This window comes from Lissotriton helveticus, chromosome 10, assembly GCF_964261635.1.
Source record: "Lissotriton helveticus chromosome 10, aLisHel1.1, whole genome shotgun sequence".
Lineage (NCBI taxonomy): Eukaryota > Metazoa > Chordata > Amphibia > Caudata > Salamandridae > Lissotriton > Lissotriton helveticus.
The window spans coordinates 978,245,776-978,264,653 of record NC_136071.1 but is presented as its reverse complement, the minus strand read 5'-3'; the positions used below and the strand labels follow the sequence as shown (position 1 = coordinate 978,264,653).

Genomic DNA, 18,878 nt, shown 5'->3' with positions numbered 1-18,878 from the left:
CAATAGGGCCAGTTCCATGCCAGAATTGTAAAATAACTATATTTATCTAAATGTGGATATCCAAAAATTCTGGCACGGATGCGCCCCCCAGAACGGACATTGGAGAGATCTGCTTTAGAGTCTTCACATCAACCTCATCGATTCTTGAACTTTTTCATGCTTGCAGGCCAGTGACCCAAGGGTTCAATATCCTTCCCATCCACTGAAACTAGGGTGCCACAATATACCCTCCAGCCCCATCCCTACACTGACAATGCCCTTGGAATGCTCACTGTTAGACCTGGCATCATTGGCATGAGTCTCCCTTACATTTTTGACGGATTGCCTCCTCTGTTTTGATATGTTTTTGCTGGATTTATGCTTTGGGCATTGTGCCACTGCTAATCAGTGCCTCAGTGCAAGTGCTCCCTATCTTAAATTAATGTACTAATTGGTTATTCCATGATTGGGTTATTTGAGTTATCTTTCAGCCCCTAGTACAGTGCACCATGTGTGCCCAGGGCTTGTAAATCAAATGCTGCTTGTGGGCTTGCAGCACTGGTTGTGCCACCCACAGAAGCAGCTTGTAAAGTGTGTCTCAGGCCTGCCATTGCAAGGCCTGTGTGCAGTCTTGCACTGCCATGTCGACTTGGCCAAGTGCACCCACTTGCCAGTCCCTAAACCTTCCCTTTGCTTCATATTAGATACCCCTATTGTAAGCCCAAGGACAGGGTGCATTGTAAGTATAAGGTAGGACATGCTCTGATGTGTGTAGCATGTTCTAATAGTGAATTACAGCCATTTCCGTTTTCACTATTGAGGGCTAGCTGTTCTCATAGGCCAGAATGGGCAGCTAAGATTTTTACATTCTTACAATCCTAACTGACTCAGGGAACACGGTAGAAATTCGAGTTTAGTATGCCTGAACTCAGAATAATAAAATACATCTTTTAGTAAAGTTTATTTTAATATTCTGCATTTGCAAATATCACTTTTAGAAAGCAGGTATTTGCTTGCCTAACCATTTGAGCCTGCCTCTGCTGGGTTGTGTATTCTTTGTCTGGGTTTGTGAGTGACAGGGCTGAGGGATTCCAGGAGACAGACGGGGGCAGCCCAGTGGTGAATAGAGATATTTACATCCAGATGGGAGGGAGGAGATACACCTGTGACCTGAATAGGGCTGGGCCTTCCCTCTACAATGCTGGATCCACCTCCTGTGGCTTGTGTGATGTCTCTGCCCTGCACTGCACTATGAAAGGAGAGGAGGAATCATGTCAACAGAATGCTCCAGAGCTGTATCTTCCCTCCCATGTGCTGGTTCCACCTCCTGTGGGGCGGCTGATGTCTCTGCCCTGCACAGTGAAAGGAAGAAGAGAGTCATGTAAACAAAGTGTGACATCGAGAGAGTTGCCATCGCAGGTGAAGCATGTCGCAGGGCCTGTCACGGCTCCAGAGTACAGAGTCATCGCAAGGCTGCATGGGCGTCATTACCATCGCACCGCCGCATCAAGGGCGCCATCTTCTCGCATCGCAACTGGATCATAGCATCGCATCAAGGCGCCAACTTGCGCACCGCAACGGGCCCGCAGGTCGAGAATCTACGCATCACCTCCGCACCGGTAAGGCTCACGACGAGTCCCCTACTCTGCGCAAGCATTGAGGAAGTACGCAACCGTTCCCCCGGGTCACGCAACAGATGCATCTCCCCTTCTGCGAGCCTTTTGTTACTTTGCGTATCGCATCTAGGTACTTTGTTGAGAACTTTGTCGCATTTACGAACAACTTGAACTAAGAGACTGTAATAATCTTTTAAATAACCTTAAGTGTAGTATTGTGGATTTTTGTCGTTTGTGGTCTTGTGTTTAAGTCTATATAAAGAATACTTATTTTTATAAAACGTATTGTTGTGTCCATCTGTAGTGTTTTCACTGTATTACTGTGTATATTCACAAATGCTTAACACACTGCCTCTGTGATAAGCCTGTCTGCTCGTGCCAAGCTACCAAGGGGGTGATAAGGGGTTATTGAGGAGTGTAATCCCCTTATCCTGACTTAGAAGTAAGGGTCCCTATTTGGACAAAGGTAATAATCATTGCCAACTAGAGACCCCCAGATCTAACATTGGTGGTCAGCGGTGAGGATTTGGACTTTGCATTTGTGTTTCATATACAGTGATTGGTGTACTCTACAAGTGAGTGCAGACCAAAGGCAACCACATACTTTTTGGGAGAATCCTTTTTCCTTGGACTGTTAGCTTTTCCTGAAAACTCCCAATTTTTACTACCATTTGTAAACCAGCATCTGTTGCATCTATGGATCTTGCTTTTGAAGAAGAGAGGTTGGAAACCTACACTGTGAAACAGCTCAAGTATCTCTGCAGGAAATTGAAAGTTGCTACACCAGGCATTTCTAAAAAGGAAGACTACCAAAAGGAGCTGAGGGCCTGGGTAGAAGTTAGAAATGTCCCTGATCTTGTGGTGGATCCTGTTGGGGATGCGGATGGGCAAATTGATGGGCAAGAATTTCCAGCCAAGAGAGGGGTGCCGTCCCCACCTGGCAGCAGCATCTCTTCCAAAGACCTGTCCCCCTGAAAACTGGACGATAGAGAGAGAAATAGGGCACTGAAGCTGGAGTTGGCTAAGCTTAAAATGGAGAGTCAGAGGGAAACAGAGAGTAACAGGTTGTCCTTGGAAAGGGATAAAATGAGAATGGAGCATAACAGAATGTTGAGGGAGTTAGAGATCAAGGCCAAGGACTTAGAAATCAATCCCTCTGGTGGCAGCACACCATCTGTGCCTTCAGAAGGCAGGGTGCATATTCCTAAGGATGTCATCAAAGATTTTCACAAAGGTGAAGATATTGGGCAATGGTTTGCAGCCTATGAGATAGCAATGTTGGCCCACCGGGTCCCTGAGAAGGATTGGGGAGTGGGGTTGTGGGCCGTTTTTTAACTGAAGGTAGGGATACTTTGTTAGACCTGCCCAGTTCTCATATAATGTCTTTTGCCCACATGAAGGAAGCACTGATGACAAGGTATGGGTTAACTCCAGAGCTCTATAGACAGAGGGTCAGAAATTGTAAGAAACTGGAAAGAACCACTTGGGTAGAATATGTGTCTTTCTTTTGCAGAGCTATGGATGGTTGGGTGAGGGGTAGCAATGTTAATAATTTTCAAGGGATCTATGATTTGATTGCTAGGGAGCACTTGTCTACTAATTGTTTTCCACAGCTATGCGAGCACATTATTGATAGCAAGTTTACTAACCCTAGAAAGCTTTCTGAAGAGGCGGACTGCTGGGTCAGTACCAGGGCCCACAAGGGTCTTGTGGGAGACTCCGCCAAAGGTGGGCAGGGTCCCCAGCAGAAGAGTAAACAGGGTAAACAGAGGGAGTTCCAGAAAGGTCCCCAAAGTAATTCCCAAGGGAACCAGGGTAAGGGTTCCTAGCCTCCCCCTGAAAAGAAGTCAGGACCCCCGACAGGTAAACCTGTTCAGAGGGGGCCCATTACCTGCTTTCAGTGAAAGCAGGTGGTACATCGTTGGTATGATCCCCAGTGTCCTCAGAAAGGACAGTATGTGCCACCCTGTGCACCACCCCGTCAGATGACCAGTGTAGCCCTGGGTGGGGAGGAGATGGGTGCCCAAAGTGGGTGGGGTCCCGAAAAAATGTCCCTTGTCTCATTAGGAGACTTTGAGATGTTCCCTAAGACTCAGCTGCCTGCTAACACTAAGAAATACAGGCAGTGGGTGACCATCAATGCCCATAGAGTGGAGGATCTCAGAGACACAGGAGCAAGTGTGACAGCTGTCAAGTGTCACTTGGTCTCTGAGGAGCAGGTAGTCCCCAATGCATTCTTCCCAGTTGTTGCAACTGACAACACAGAGAGCCATTGTAAGGTGGCTCAAGTTCCCTTTGAGTGGGGGTGGGTCTCTGGTACTCTTCAAGTAGCTGTGAGGCCAACCATGCCTGTTGATTGTCTGTTAGGCAATGATTTAGAAAGCTCCCCTTGGGTTAAGGTGGAGAGGAAGGCGCATTTAGAGATGTTGGGTCTGCCTGAGTGGGCATGTATGAACACTCAGTCTATGGCAGCTAAGGGTGTTCAAGAGACTCTGGAGCCTGAAAGTATGGCCCAGGGACCTGCCTTAAAGAGAAGAGGTAGGGGACATGGGAAACCAGCCCCCATTGTTCCCACAGTCCAGGAGGAGACAGACCATGAGGGGGATGCCCTGGAACCTACAGGGGAGCAAGTTTCTGAACTGGGGAACCTTCCTGAGCTGACCCATTGGCAGCAAGAAGGGGGTCCCTCCAGGGAGGAATTTTGTGAAGAGAAGCAGAAGTGCCCTTCTCTTGTTGGTTTGAGGCAACAGGCCACAAACCAGGCAGCAGGTGATCAGTCTGGATCACATTGGATCAACTGGGATAATGGTCTCTTGTATAGAGAGCCTAAGGTTGCTGAGCCTGGGTCAGCCCTTGTGCTGGTGGTACCCCAGCGCTTCAGAGCCTTCCTACTGGGTTTGGCTCATGATATTCCTTTAGCTGGTCATCTGGGGCAGAACAAGACCATTTAAAGGCTCGTCTTCCACTTTTATTGGCCCCAGATGAGAAAGAGTTCAGATACTCATTGTAGAACTTGTCAAACTTGCCAGGCAAGTGGGAAAAGTGGAAGGAGGCACAGGGCTCCTCTCCAACCTTTCCCTGTAGTTAGTACCCCCTTTGAACGGGTGGGGATTGACATTGTGGGTCCACTGGACCCCAATACAGCCATGGGCAACAGGTTTATCCTGGTCTTGTTGGACCATGCTACCTGGTGCCCGGAAGCCATTCCACTCAGGACAGTGACGGCCCCCATGGTGGAGACATGCACTGATGGGGATCTTCTCCCATGTGGGGTTCCCCAGTGAGGTTGTGTCTGACTGAGGTACAAACTTCATTTCTAATTATATGAAGGCTCTGTGGAAGGAGTGTGGTGTTACCTACAAGTTCACCACTCCTTACCACCCACAAGGAAATGGGCTGTTTGAAAGATTTAACCGGACCCTTAACGGCATGATTATGGGTCTTGAAGAACCAATGAGGCGTAAGTGGGACGTCCTCTTGCCATGCCTTCTTTTTGCCTACCAAGAGGTGCCATCACCGGAGAAGCGTGACAACATCGAGAGAGTCACCATCGCATCACCGGTGAAGTGCGTCGCAGGGCCTGTCGCGGCTCCAAAGTACAGAGTCGCCGCAAGGCTGCCAGGGCGTCATCGCATCATCATCGCACCGCCGCATCAAGGGCGCCATCTTCTCGCATCGCAACCGGATCATCGCATCGCAACAAGGCGCCATCTTGCGCACCACAGCGGGCCCGCAGGCCGAGAATCTACGCATCACCTCAGCACCGGTAAGGCTTATTTTTATAAAACCTGTGTTGTGTCCATCTGTAGTGTTTTCACTGTAATATTGTGTATATTCACAAATGCTTAACACTCTGCCTCCGAGATAAGCCTGTCTGCTTGTGCCAAGCTACCAAGGGGGTGAGCAGGGGTTATTAACCCCTTCCATGCTGCCGTCGGCCATTGGCTGACGGCTGCACTACCTCGCTGGTGCTGCCGTCGGCCAATGGCCGACGCGGCCCACCCGTTTTGCAGAAGTGCCTCACTTCCGCAAAATCGGCGGCGCAGCCGAGGGGTTAAGGAGTGTAATCACCTTATCCTGACTTAGAAGTAGGGTCCCTATTTGGACAAAGGTGATAACCATTGCCAATTAGAGACCCCCAGATCTAACACTCACTAGTGGGTGACTTCTTGGTACACACAAAATCTCCCTTGTGTCCTGGCTATTGACAGTCATAAAACACCCCAGCCTTTGAAGGATCATAATTCTTTCCCAGGTACCCCATCCCCTTGAACTGATATGGGCCTTATGACTCCCTCCCTTGGTCATTCTTTTGGGTTCCTTTTCTTTTTATCTTTGCCCATTTTTTCCCCTGAAGTGTGGTGGGGCTGCCCCTATTTCTTAGGAACAGGCTGCCCTTTTTTCTTAGGATCACCTTCATGGGACTTCGAGGGCACCCTGGTGCATACCCATTGGTCTGCCATCTTGCCCAGGTCTCTGGGACTAGACAGCTTGGAATCTACAAGATGCTGGTGTAACTTCTCCTCCGATGAACAAATTGAAGGAATATTCTCGTTGCCCATCAGATAATAGAGCCCTTCATAGATATCCACCTTGTTACCCTTAATTCAGCCATCCAGTAACTTTACTGAAACATCCACAAAGCTCACCCATGTCTGTGTTGCCTCTTATGTGTATTCCTAAATTTCTATTGATACTCCTCTGGGGTAAGACCAAAAAGCTCTATAAGTGCGGACTTCATGTGAGTGTAAGACTCTGCCACCTCATCCTCTAGTATCAGGAGCCTAGATCTCCCCCCCAATGGAGCCAGTTCCCACAGTACTGAACACACACCCCTCTACTCCTAAGGGCTCCCTCATAAGATGCCATTCCCCTTGGCATATTTAGGAACAATTCCTTTGGGCTGTCTAGGATCATAGGCACCTACTGCAGTTAGCTCATGTCTTTGTTGCTGCCAACAGTCTCTTAAGATGTCAGGACCAGTTTTTCCCTTCTCACCCAAGGGTATGTCTCCTCCTCCTCCAAGGCCAGTTTCCTTGCCTTCAGGTCCAGGAGGCTTATTTGGGCCTCACGGTTTCTTGGCCCCCCTTTCTGAAGTTGTGCTCCTCTCACTGTCGAATATTAAGGTGAGCCTCTGGAGGATGCTAAGGGTCAAGGTGTTATTGTCCCTCCAACCCCATCATTGATGACCCTCCTGTCCTCCTCTTCTTCCCCACTCTCAGGAATAATCTCATTCTCCAAAAGTGCTTGGGCTCTGCCAGCCTCCTCCGAGGCCATGTTGGCTCTCTCAAGATCCTCTTTCTTGCTGAGGCCTACAGGTTCATCTTACTATCCTTGCACAGGATTCTCAAATAACTGATCCCGAGAGTAGACAGGGTGGTCAAGACAAGCTCCATTTTTCCTGGCTCTTTTCCCGACTTGTACAAACTTTGCAAATCCTTTGGCAAACTTTCACACACTTTTTCAAAACTTTGTAAAAGTTTGCAAACTTTTGGAAACTGTACTTAGGATACTCCAGAACTTGGCAACTCAATTGGAAATTTCAAGAACTTTCATTGAGGTGTTCAACTTGGTGAATTCTAAATGTTTCCGACATACTTACTCACAGGTACTGTAAAATACAAGTTCTGGAGCCCACCACTAGGCACCAATTTGAGAATAGGGTTTATTATATGAGTGGTTATTTGAGCTCACTGTGTAATATAAACTCGCTACTCTTGTTGCTCGGTTATGATTTTGCCTTACATGAATGAAAAGACAAGAAGTGTTTGGCAAAACAAGAACAAGTGTGTTTAATTAAATGCAGTGGCTGGGAGAGTCTCGACAGAGTGAGTCTGATAAGGACACAGATGGCTCTCGACCTCGAGAGAGCTAGTGTGGGCCAGTGTGTATGTGCCCAGATGTCTGTTGTGCAGAGCACGTGATCACTGTGAGTAGTGTGCATGTCATATCCTGATTGGCTGAGTATTCCTATCTACATGTGGCATCTACCTTTGTTTTATTTTTGGGGAATGCTCCCCTTTGGCCATACTTGTTTTAATGGGTTTAATTTCCTTTGACCTGTTTGTGGGACAACTGTCTATCTATGGGATTGATCAGGGTTTTTCCTAGGTGCACATTTGTATCTGGGCCAAGTGAGATCCCACTGTTGATCTGTCACTCGATAGGTATGGGTTGGGGTCATAGGACATGTCTTACCACATATCTCTGACTCAGGTTTGATGGAGGTGTCACCTTGGGTAAATCCGACAGCAATGATATGAGTTCATTATAACTTCCGGAAATATTATGGCAGCTATTGATATCATTTTTACCGACATTCTCAATATCATGCGTACAGTTGTCACAGCATACATCAACATTGTCCTTACTGATACTGACCTAGTTATGTGTGCCTAGATCATGGCGTACATCAACATTGTTTCTACTGGTAACAAAATTGTTATGCCTGAATGAATTACGGCATACACTGACATTGTTATTACCTGTATCGACACTGTTATGCAGGCATAGAATGTGGCATACATTTGTATTGCATTTATGGGTATTGACATTGCTATGTGGGCACAAGATATGGCATACATTGACATTGCATTTATTGGTATTGCCATTTTCAGACCTGCACATATCATGGTATTCATTGACATCGCATTCACCAATTTCAACAATTTGTCTTGGATCCAGTCAGACTTGTTTGCAAAACCACAGCTCAAACCTGGGTAGCAATGCCTTCGAGCATTCAGACTTTCTCAGCGGAACAAGCGCAAATACTTTAGAAGTTCCTCAACAGTGGAATAAGAAAGAAACATGACACAAAGGAAATCCAATTAGTAAACATTGCTCTATTTTATGGATTTTTAGACACCAAATTGAACAAAATCCACCAGAGAGTTCCAGAGACGGAAAGACCATTTTAAGCCCCTAGTTAGTAAGATGTCAGAAGGCTGTGGATAATTGCTCTGTATTACATAATTGTTGTTATATACGATGAAATCTTGCTGTGTGTCACAATTGATCACTTTTAGATATTTAGGTTCTAAGTTTACTTTGAACACGGAGCACCCTCTTCATCAGCAATATAATACAGTTGCAATACTTATACAAACAGTATTTGGCCTTTAATGTGTGTTCTGCATAATTGTTTTTCTCTTTCAGCATCCTTATATTTATGATAATTGCCATTGTGCATAGTTATTATTAAGTATCCTGCACATTGTCCCCAGGAACCACTGTTCCCTTGTAATATATTAGATAACCTGCTTCCTTGTGATAAGGGTGCCTCTGTTCCCTGAACAACAACATTCATATACAGCACTCTGTGTTAGGGCTCGATAGGCCTGCCTTAGGAGTGACTTATGTATATTTAAAAGGAAGGTCAAGACTTTGTTTCCATTTTATATGCCAATGTCAAGATAGCAGTTCAAATACTGTTTTTCCAGCCAGCCACAGCAGACTGGGAGTCATGCTTTACTTTGCCATACTTGTGGTGGCACAATAGGAGATTGAGACCAAGAGGTAAACTTTAAGTTACAGGCCCTGGGTACCCCTTGTACCCGATTCAAAGGACCTATAAGTAAGTTAACTTATGCCAATTGTGGGTGAGCTAATCAGACATACATGTTTTGAGGGTCAGAACATTGGTACTGAGGCTTGCTTGGCGTGACTCAGTGCACCTTCAGAGTTGAAAACCCAGCAGCATCAGTCCAAAACTTTTGGTGTGATCATGCATAATGAGGCATTTTCTTACACTACCAAAGAGAGGTGTAAGGAGGAGAAACATGTTTTTCTTAACATCATTACTTCCTCCTTTAATGTATGATGCATTGTGCATCACACCTAGTAAGAGGAATTTATAGAGCACAGTGGCGGTTGCCATTTGTAGTTATAGTTAGGTCAAATATCTGAATAAAAAGTTCATCCACATTGGCTCCTTCATGAAAAGCTTGTGAAGTCTGAGTCAAGAAAAAGGGAGTTCCCACAAGTGCAATTTACGATAAGAAAATTTGCTCTCACACCCAGAAAAAAATGGCTGAATAGAATGATACCTAATTTGAAAAAAGATAGACCTTGACCATTACCTATGATGGTGGCAGATATGCTCTGATCGGAGCATTCGAAGTTGATGGCTGGATCTTGATTCACTAAGCTGGATGGGCACACCCTGACCACCAAAACCATGGTGGGGGTTTAGGGGGCCAGAAGAGACCTCTCGTGGTGGTCCAGCAGAGACAAAAGGGCACCAAAATTGTCTTAAACAGCCGACTGGGGTAGAGAAAATGCAGAATGAATATTGATTTCCTCTGGAACTGGCTAGGAGTAGTCATGCATAGTGTTCCACTCCGAGAACATTCCAGAACCGCCAGGAAGGGAAACAAAAACAATGAGGCAGAGGGGGGATATGCATGGAACCCTCATCTCACAAGTCTATTCATCCTCAAAGGCCCACATCTCCCTGGGAGCCGATGCAATGGAGGACGAAATGAGCACCACTGTGCTCTTTGATTATCTGCTCCAGGGTCTCAATTCACTCTGGGGAAACAGAAGGAGGAGATTGGGCCAGGCGTCTTTCTACCCTTGTGCCTGGGTCTGGGAAGGGCAGGGGAATCTGGCCTCAAGATTACTGCCCGCAATGACTCTGGGTGGGAAGAAGGTTTGTTTCTCAGGGAGCATGAGAGGAAAGCAAGCATGCAGGGAGCCGGCATGGGCCATGGGGGCTCTCGAGCTCCACCTACAGCCCTCAATAAAAATAATGAATGTGGCTGTCTGAAGTGGGCTGTGGACGAGCTAATTTCTATTGAGTTGTAAGTGGCACCAGTTTAGAGTGTGTTTATAGGCACTAAACGTAAAATTAAAATAGGAAATTCACACCCCCTTTATGCAAAAAAAAGAAAAGCTAAGCAAGCTCTTTTCAAGACCTTGAATTGAAGGAATCTTTGTCCCATCATCAATCAACAGGGCATGATTCTTTCTTCTGCCGGATAGGTGAGGTGCATTCTGGCTAGGTATAAAAAACAGATGATGGCATGGAAGAAGACGCATGCCCTAAACTAGAAGGGCATGCGGTGAATGTATGACATTGTTCTACATTCTGTCCATCAACTGTGTTTTTTACAATTTTCACCCCGAGTGGGCTGGGTATGCTCAGACGTGAGTCCCAGGCTCTCCACACCACTGGAGTCAAGCTATCCAGGCTGATGAAGGCTGATAGCCAGAAACCGGTCCTTGGATGCTTGATTCCGGTCTGGGAAAGACATGGCTTGGTAGTTCGGACTGGACTGTTCCCATGAGGCACAGGGTCAGAGCTGATTTGCATATAGCCAGTGTCTAACCCAGGGTGGTGTAGAGTGCAAAAAAACGATGGATTTAGGCCCAGATCCTTGTACTGGGGTGAATGTATGACATTGTTCTACATTCTGTCCATCAACTGTGTTTTTTGCAATTTTCACCCCGAGTGGGCTGGGTATGCTCAGACGTGAGTCCCAGGCTCTCCACACCACTGGAGTCAAGCTATTCAGGCTGATGAAGGCTGATAGCCAGAAACCGGTCCTTGGATGCTTCATTCCGGTCTGGGAAAGACATGGTTTGGTAGTTCGGACTGGACTGTTCCCATGAGGCACAGGGTCAGAGCTGATTTGCATATAGCCAGTGTCTTACCCAGGGTGGTGTGGAGTGCAAAAAAACGATGGATTTAGGCCCAGATCCTTGTACTGGGGTGAATGTATGACATTGTTCTACATTCTGTTCATCAACTGTGTTTTTGCACTAAACTAGAAGGTGTCTTACCTTTCTGGTTGTGAACTCTTTTGACAGCTTTGTTTGCAATATAGGGATTCTAAGCAGTATCATGATGAAACGGATTGTATGAGGAATCTATGAAAAGAGCATGGTTACTGGTGTAAATCATTGTTGTGGGGTTCGTCAGCTCACTGGAGAAAATGATGCAGCTTCTGTTAAAGGGAGAGCTAAGTAGTCAATGGTAGGAAACTGAAGACTGACCTTGAGGAGAGGAACAAATGGTCACTTAATGGGGACCAAGTGGCAATTGTTATGTGATCCAGTCAGTCAAACATGGACTATGAGGTGTCCATAGAAGAAGAGTCCAAGTGCTCACAACAGTATGCGGTCTCTCAATGTGATGCTGGTCAACGATTGAGTTTGTGCTGCCATGCTGTATTGGAGCTGAGTTCACAACGAGAGAGTGTTGGTAAGATCCAATGAAATGCCTCAAAAGAAGCCATGAATGGTGAAAGGGTGGGGGTATCTTACCATGACAGGTAGGGATGGTTGTCAAGTGTGAGAATAAAGCAGGGATGTCCAGATGTGCATGAAGAGGCTGTGCAGGTAGGCGGGGTGCAAACTAAAGTTAATAAAAACAAATATGATATTAACTCAAAAAGTTGAGGAAACAGGAGCTGCCCTGCTGTAATCTCAGTTAAAGTATAGTAAGAACGTCATTAAATACTTGATCTAAGGTTATGTAGCTTTAGTGATACAAGACACAGTAGCATAAAAGCAAACAGCTTCATCTGTCCTAAGAAAGAGGCAGTAGAGGAATATGTAGCATGCAGACACACACATTACTTTAACGAAAAAAAATTGTTAAGTGAGTCTGTATTTCTCTTCTTCTATGCTGCTTAATCTGGCAGTGTTGAGGAGAAATGTAATAACACTTCAGTTCTTGCCCATGGAATCAATGATTTCAAAGTAAGCGATTAAGCAAATCGTCAGAAGATTTCTTGTTTCGTCTTAATACAGTTGATCTTTGAGGGGCACATGCTTTGCTTCTGCAGGAAAAGAATACTATCAGGTCTTATGACATATTGTGATGTATTTAACTATTTAGTGAGTAGCGCCTCACAGCTATTAGGGCTTCCAATCTATTGCTAAGGAAGGGGCAGCTACTAAAGTAACTCCTACAAAAGACATGCTACTCCATCTGGCAAAATTTAGGTAAGATGATTGAAAGAGGCTATCTAGAAAGAAATCACAGGCACAAGAAAGTTTTAGACATTAAGGCAGGTTTAGTGTAGTGGATTTGTGCCAGCAATCAAACCCTTTGCAATGATATTGCTGCAGAAAATGTATCCTTAATCCTTAACAAATAACAGACACTGAAAGTAGAAAAACACATACACCGTCCCACACACATTAGCTGCTAATAAAATCAATTCCATAAGTAAACAGGGATAAAAAGAACAAAAAATAAAGACATATCTGTTTGTTTTTAGATGTAATGCACCCTTCACAAATATTCTGTTTGTCCTTATGCCTAAGTGACCTTTCCACAGGGAACAACAAATATAGACATGACAGTCACACCCTGATGTTTCCTGATTAAAAAGGGAAAGCAAGTGTGTGAATCATGCACCTTTTAGGTTATCCTCGCTTGAGCGAATTGGCAAGATTCAATCTGATAAAGTGGTCATTTGATCTGTGGTGTGAATCTCTGGGAGGAGATCGAGGAGATGCTTCCAGTATAAATGTAGGCGTCTTGCATTGATAGATTCACCAAGAGCTTGAACATAGTATTGTAGCCAAATACTCACTACCGTCTCATCTCTCAGTCATGAAGATCGCTGTGGTGTTCCTGCTGGTGGGCGTTAGCACTTGCTATGGTAACTAACTTTTATATTACAGAGTTGTGTGTACTGCCAATTTAAGGTTCTGTGTTTTATTGTGTGTCCATTTGTTAACTAGCATCTCCATTCACCTCTGGCTCGCACAACTACTTTCAGAGTTGATTAATTAGAAATCCAAGGAAGTGGCATGATGCAAATTGAATGATGGGAATTCCAAGCACAGTATGCTAAGGGACTCCCGAGATTCCATTAAACTTTCACCAACATAGAGCACCCCAAAAAACCTCAGCAAGAATGAAAGTGTGGTTCAGGCTTCAGGTGTCTAGACCTTTGGGGATGGACTGCCGAGGCTGGCACCCAAGAGAATGAGTCCCACATGAAGCAGGGATTTGGGGGAAGAGAAGGTCTACAATTTGTGTCCTGGTCCAGGAATTACTTTCTGAGTTTCAAACAAACAGCTGAGTTTCTTGAAACCTGTGGGAAAATGACGGCACAGTATAATTATCAAAGAAATATCCAGAAGTGAGATTATGTTAGTCAGTAGTAAATAGCTTTCTGTTTAGATGTGACTTCATGCAACCTGAAACTTTATAAAGCACAGTCTAGAGAGAGATCTATCCCAAGTGAACAGTTTTATGGAGAAACATGACATAGGACGGCAGGCAGGTTTTGTAGACAATTCTAAACCTGTATAGAGTTTTTAAGCCTAGCTCCTTGTGTTTACGCCATCAACTGGAAATAAGAGGGCGATAAAGGCCACAAGGTAAGCTGTGGAGCCAAAACTTTGATGTCAGGGGTTAAAAGGTGTGTGATATCACTTACTTTACGTCTAATATTTTTGCGAATCAATTTTCACTAAAAGGTTGCATGTGTTAATGAAGAAGATATATAGCGCTGGTTTGTAGCACTGAAAGGGCTAATAGGTAGTATATCCATAGTGAACATCACTGGCCTTCATTTTTACTCCCAGGCTTGCTATTAACTCCTGCTGGAGCAGCAATCAACATGGCCCTTGTTACACAGGATGTGGGTGAAGGTGGGGCTTCCAACTGAGGTTCTTGTTACCATATCCAAACAAATTCAATACTCTGTCATTGACAATAAACAGGAATAATTCCCAAAACGTCTTTGTATTTTATGGAATCAAAACAAATGATCTGCATGTTCAGAGTTGCATTCCCTGACAATTATCCATGTGTGTATGTAGTGATTAATGTATCAAGTCTAAAAGTAAAGTGAGTGACTGAGCGATTGTAGGAAATGGAAAATATATACAGTTCACTACACAAATGTATTTGCCTTCGGGTATTTGTACAATAACAATAGCAGCATATTGCAGACTAAAGTCTTATGTTTTTGTTTGTGTTCCAGGTTTTGTTCGCCCACATGGTGGTCATGCTCCCGTTCACCCACCCAGTGATGGTACAGTCCATAAAACAAACTGTCCTGTATTAGTGATTAATTGCAACGTCCTCCAAATACATGTATGCTTTAATGATCAAAATCAAATCAAAAGAAAATCAGCAGCAATTCTCTAGTATTATCTCTTACAAGCTGCATTGTCACTGTAAGAAATAATAGAAACACCTCTGTGATCTCGCCTCTCATGCTTTGTGCACTTAGTACAATGTTGTCAGCTGAATGTGAAGTCTTTAATATAGTGTTTTGTTGCAACGTTATTCTTTAACCCATCAATTGGAAATAGAGAGATTTATGAATGATGGCAGAAACCAATCTATTTTTTTATTGGAGCATGGGAAAGTTTATAGATTTGTATGTCTGACCAACTGACATGCTCTGTTGTATACTTTAGGCTCATTCCATTTGAGCATAGCAATGAAATGCATACAACACATTTAATTGACTTTATCCAGCATTGTGGCATGTTTCAAAGTGAGGTCTTACACGATTATATTACTTTTGTAGGTTATGTGCGCCCAACTAGTGGAGGGACGGTCCCCTACACAAACTGTCTTGATAAAGTGCTGGTAAGTTTAACACTTGAAAGGTTGTTGCTGGTAGCATTACTCGTGCAAACTGTACATTTTAAATTAGTGTATTGTGTAATTTGTAGCTTCTATCAGGATCCATTGCTGTGAGAATTTAAGTTCTGACCTGTCCAAGAAGATGATTCAGCGAGTAAGCACCTCCACGCTAAGAGGAGAGTGTCCAGCAAAGACTACAAAGTGCTATGACATTTGCTAAGAGTAACCACAATAAATTACTTTCACTAAAACTGAGACGGCAAGTGTCCTAATGCAACCGTCTCAAGAGTCAGATTTTGATATCAGTATAAAGTGTAAACCCTTTCCAAGTTGTAGGCAGGGCGAATTTGCATTAATGTTGTCTCACATATGCTGGCGTCATTTAGGAAATGTCAGTTTTGTTTTGCGTTGTGTTCAATTTATATTAAAATACTGAAAAGGGTGTAGTAGGGATATGCCACAAGGATTTACACAGAGACTCTAAAGCATCATATTAAAAGACATTGGCAGATTAACTCCATCCTCGTGAATGTTATTCAGTCATTTATCATTTAGGCATCAGAATGATTGATTAGTGATGATCCTTGGATTCAAAATAAAACACTGGCGAATATATTATGGCACTATACATCTCTTTGAGAAATCCAGGTGGGACTAGGTGACTAATCCATGATAAATGAACTACTACTACATAACTGTACTTTAATCCTCTTTTAGAAAATTGATGTGAAGAACCTTCTGGCTGCCTTACAAGAACTTTTCTGCTCATATGAGAACTGCGAGGTAAACATATTTTCTTCTCATATGTTTATTTACAGAGCATGTTGACCATTCCAATCAATGGCTACTCTGCGACTCCAGTCAGAGGTTTCAGCATTTCCGATGACATTTCCATATCTCATGTCTCCCTGAATGAACTCTTCTCACAGAGGGATCCTTATTACATCCCATACCCTTTTCCTGTAATGGTCGTCAGTCTTTTATGACAGCCTAGCCTGGAATACTTGAATGGCAATGAAAGAACCACCTCAGTGCCCACTCCTGAGTCCTCCTGCCCACATCTAGTCTCACGTCAATGTTAAATAGGAAAGGGTTTCTTGCTGCCTAAGTAATTCCTCTGCCCTTAATTGTCATTATCACAAGCTCATTAATTAGTGATGAATCAGGCCACTGAGTTAGTTGTCGTTCACAAAAATCTGTGTGTGCATTTAAGATCACAGGCTAAATATACATCATGTTCCTTCAAAGTTTTGTAAACCCAAGATAAGTAAATGGAGCACCCTTACACTGGGTTCTGGTAATACTTTTTACTTGCTGCCCTATGAAATGCTACAATGGAAGCATTAGCACTTTGTAACAACACTGAATAGAAGTATTATTGTGTATGGCGCTCCTCTAGTATGATGTGTCCTATTTGCCACCAAGTTGAGAAAACAGAGGATCAAGTTTTACTTTTTGGGATGGGTTATACAAGGACAAGATTTGGATGGGTTAAGCCACTTTGCCTGGTGCTGCGTTTTAGGATCTACCAAGATGCTATAAAAACATGTAAGTTTGATAAAGTCTGTGTGTTTTTTATACCATCTCAAAATTTCTACAAGCGACTTGGCAAATAAGATCCAAAGTACTGCAGTTATGATAATAATTAAATATTGATCTGTGTGTACAAATGTATATTGATGAGTTTGTAAATGTATTATTTTGTTTTTATTGAATGTAATTCTATATTGTACCCAAACTGAAAATAAAGTAAAGTAAAGTAAGGTTTATGCTTTAAAGTTTTCACTGTCACATATGTGTTTTACAAATGATAGTAACCCTTGAGTGTGCCACTGCTGGAAGTAGGGAATGATGCTCCTCTTGGAGATCTGGAACACATTTTCTTTATCTACAGAGATACAAGCAGGCAGGCGGTATTGTGGAACTCCATGACAAAAAAATCCTGCCTGTTGAAATCATGCAGCCTTCCCTTCTCACTCAGACATGAACTATGTATGTCATTTGTGACCAGTTTCTGATCTTCTTCTCCAGACCAATGACTGCAGCTTGGAAGAATGGACGAAACTTTTAGCTGAAGTCAAAGAAACCCTGGTACAGTATTGCTGAAATATTATCGTATTAACTATGTTTATTTTTGGAGGTTTTTTACGGTGAGAATCAATTCAGTATAGTGCAATTTTGGAATATACCCTCAGTAAAAGTATTGCAATCTATGATCATTTAAAGACTACTCAGCAATGACAGCTATATATTTATTGTTTTAGTTGTTCACAGCCAATAACATATGCAATTTTCTTGTACTAGATTATTTTCAACGCTTATTGGTATTTTAATACTTTTGTATTGTTTCATTATTTCAGAAAGACACTGGATGTGTGGTGGATGAACTTCTGTTAGGCGGAAATCCAACTGTGGTAGGTTCTTAATTGTTAGCTTGTTCTATTGTCTGATTTCCGAATCATCTTTCACATCTCTCACAGTTTTGAGCGAACTCATCTCTTAACAAGTTAAAGCGTTGCTCTATTTAATAACCTAATTTGTCACTGAAATTTAAAGGAATGCTCTGGCTTTGGCCGGAAATGTAGCAGAATGTGTTTATGTCTCTAAATTAAACCATAAAACATTGCAGAATGCCATTACACAAGGCCACATAACAGCACCACTGACACATGAAGGGATCAACACAGTACAACAGTCAAAAATGACAACAACACAACCACACTAAAAAACATCGAAGATATAATGTAATAATAGTGAAACAAAACACAACACAAACAACAAAATAAGATATCATCACCATAACAACATGCGACACAACATGTATGAACAAATATTCTTCTCAAACATTACGAGCTTTAGAAATCTGTTTAAAAATACAGGGTTTAATGGTGTTTGCACCAAGAACTTCCAGAATTATTTTCATTTCAGTTTGATAACTGTATTTCGGTCGTGGACCATAAAAGTGCAGCTAAAATACAAACATGCGCTAAGATAAAATACAGAAATAGTTAAAAACATTGAGTTAAAAAAATATTACACAGTAAGTTATCAAAAGGGAAAGGGGTAGCGGTCAACAGAGTTCATCACAGTTAATTATTTTCAAGGACATGCAATAGCCTAGGCTAAACATTCTTTACGATGCAGCCCTAAGTGTTACATCTGTGATCTTAATTTGAATCTTTTTGTATTGGAAGACAATGCAGGCTCAAATAATTAACAGTTGCTCTGTTATCTTCTAGGAAACAATTGCGGCTGAAGTTGGGAAGGCTCTGCAAGAAATCCGTGAACCTATCAGACACCTTTTGGTAACACTAACTTATTTGAGTTGTAATTTTGTGATATACGTTTCCCAATTTATCTTGTGACTGAATCACCAAGGCACACCATTACAGGGCAATTTGAAATTCAAGAGCTAACTTAGACAAACAACTTACCTACAGCGTCTTCCCCGGACACTGACGGTAGATGCAGGATTGTTGATTCATATTATTATATTTTGTTTTTGAAGGATTAACATATTTCTTCCAATTGTTCATTCTGTTTATTTTATGTTTTTTGAAATCTGTTTTTATTAAATTTTGAAGATTACAGCAACATGAAGAATAATTTGTATCACATAAAGTTGACCATACAGTACACCGACAATCTACATGAATTAAACATTGCGGTTGGTTAGTGGTTTATGCCATATACATGTTTGGTGTTGCTGTATACACAGC

General features: G+C 43.0%; 1 long non-coding RNA gene across 1 annotated transcript; it reads left to right on the top strand.

Annotated features, from left to right (window-relative positions):
* Positions 1-13,122: 13,122 nt before the first annotated feature.
* Positions 13,123-15,162, top strand: LOC144785574 (uncharacterized). Its single transcript, XR_013601971.1, has 3 exons — positions 13,123-13,210; positions 14,546-14,596; positions 15,101-15,162. It is a non-coding gene; the product is annotated as an uncharacterized LOC144785574 (long non-coding RNA).
* Positions 15,163-18,878: the final 3,716 nt, after the last annotated feature.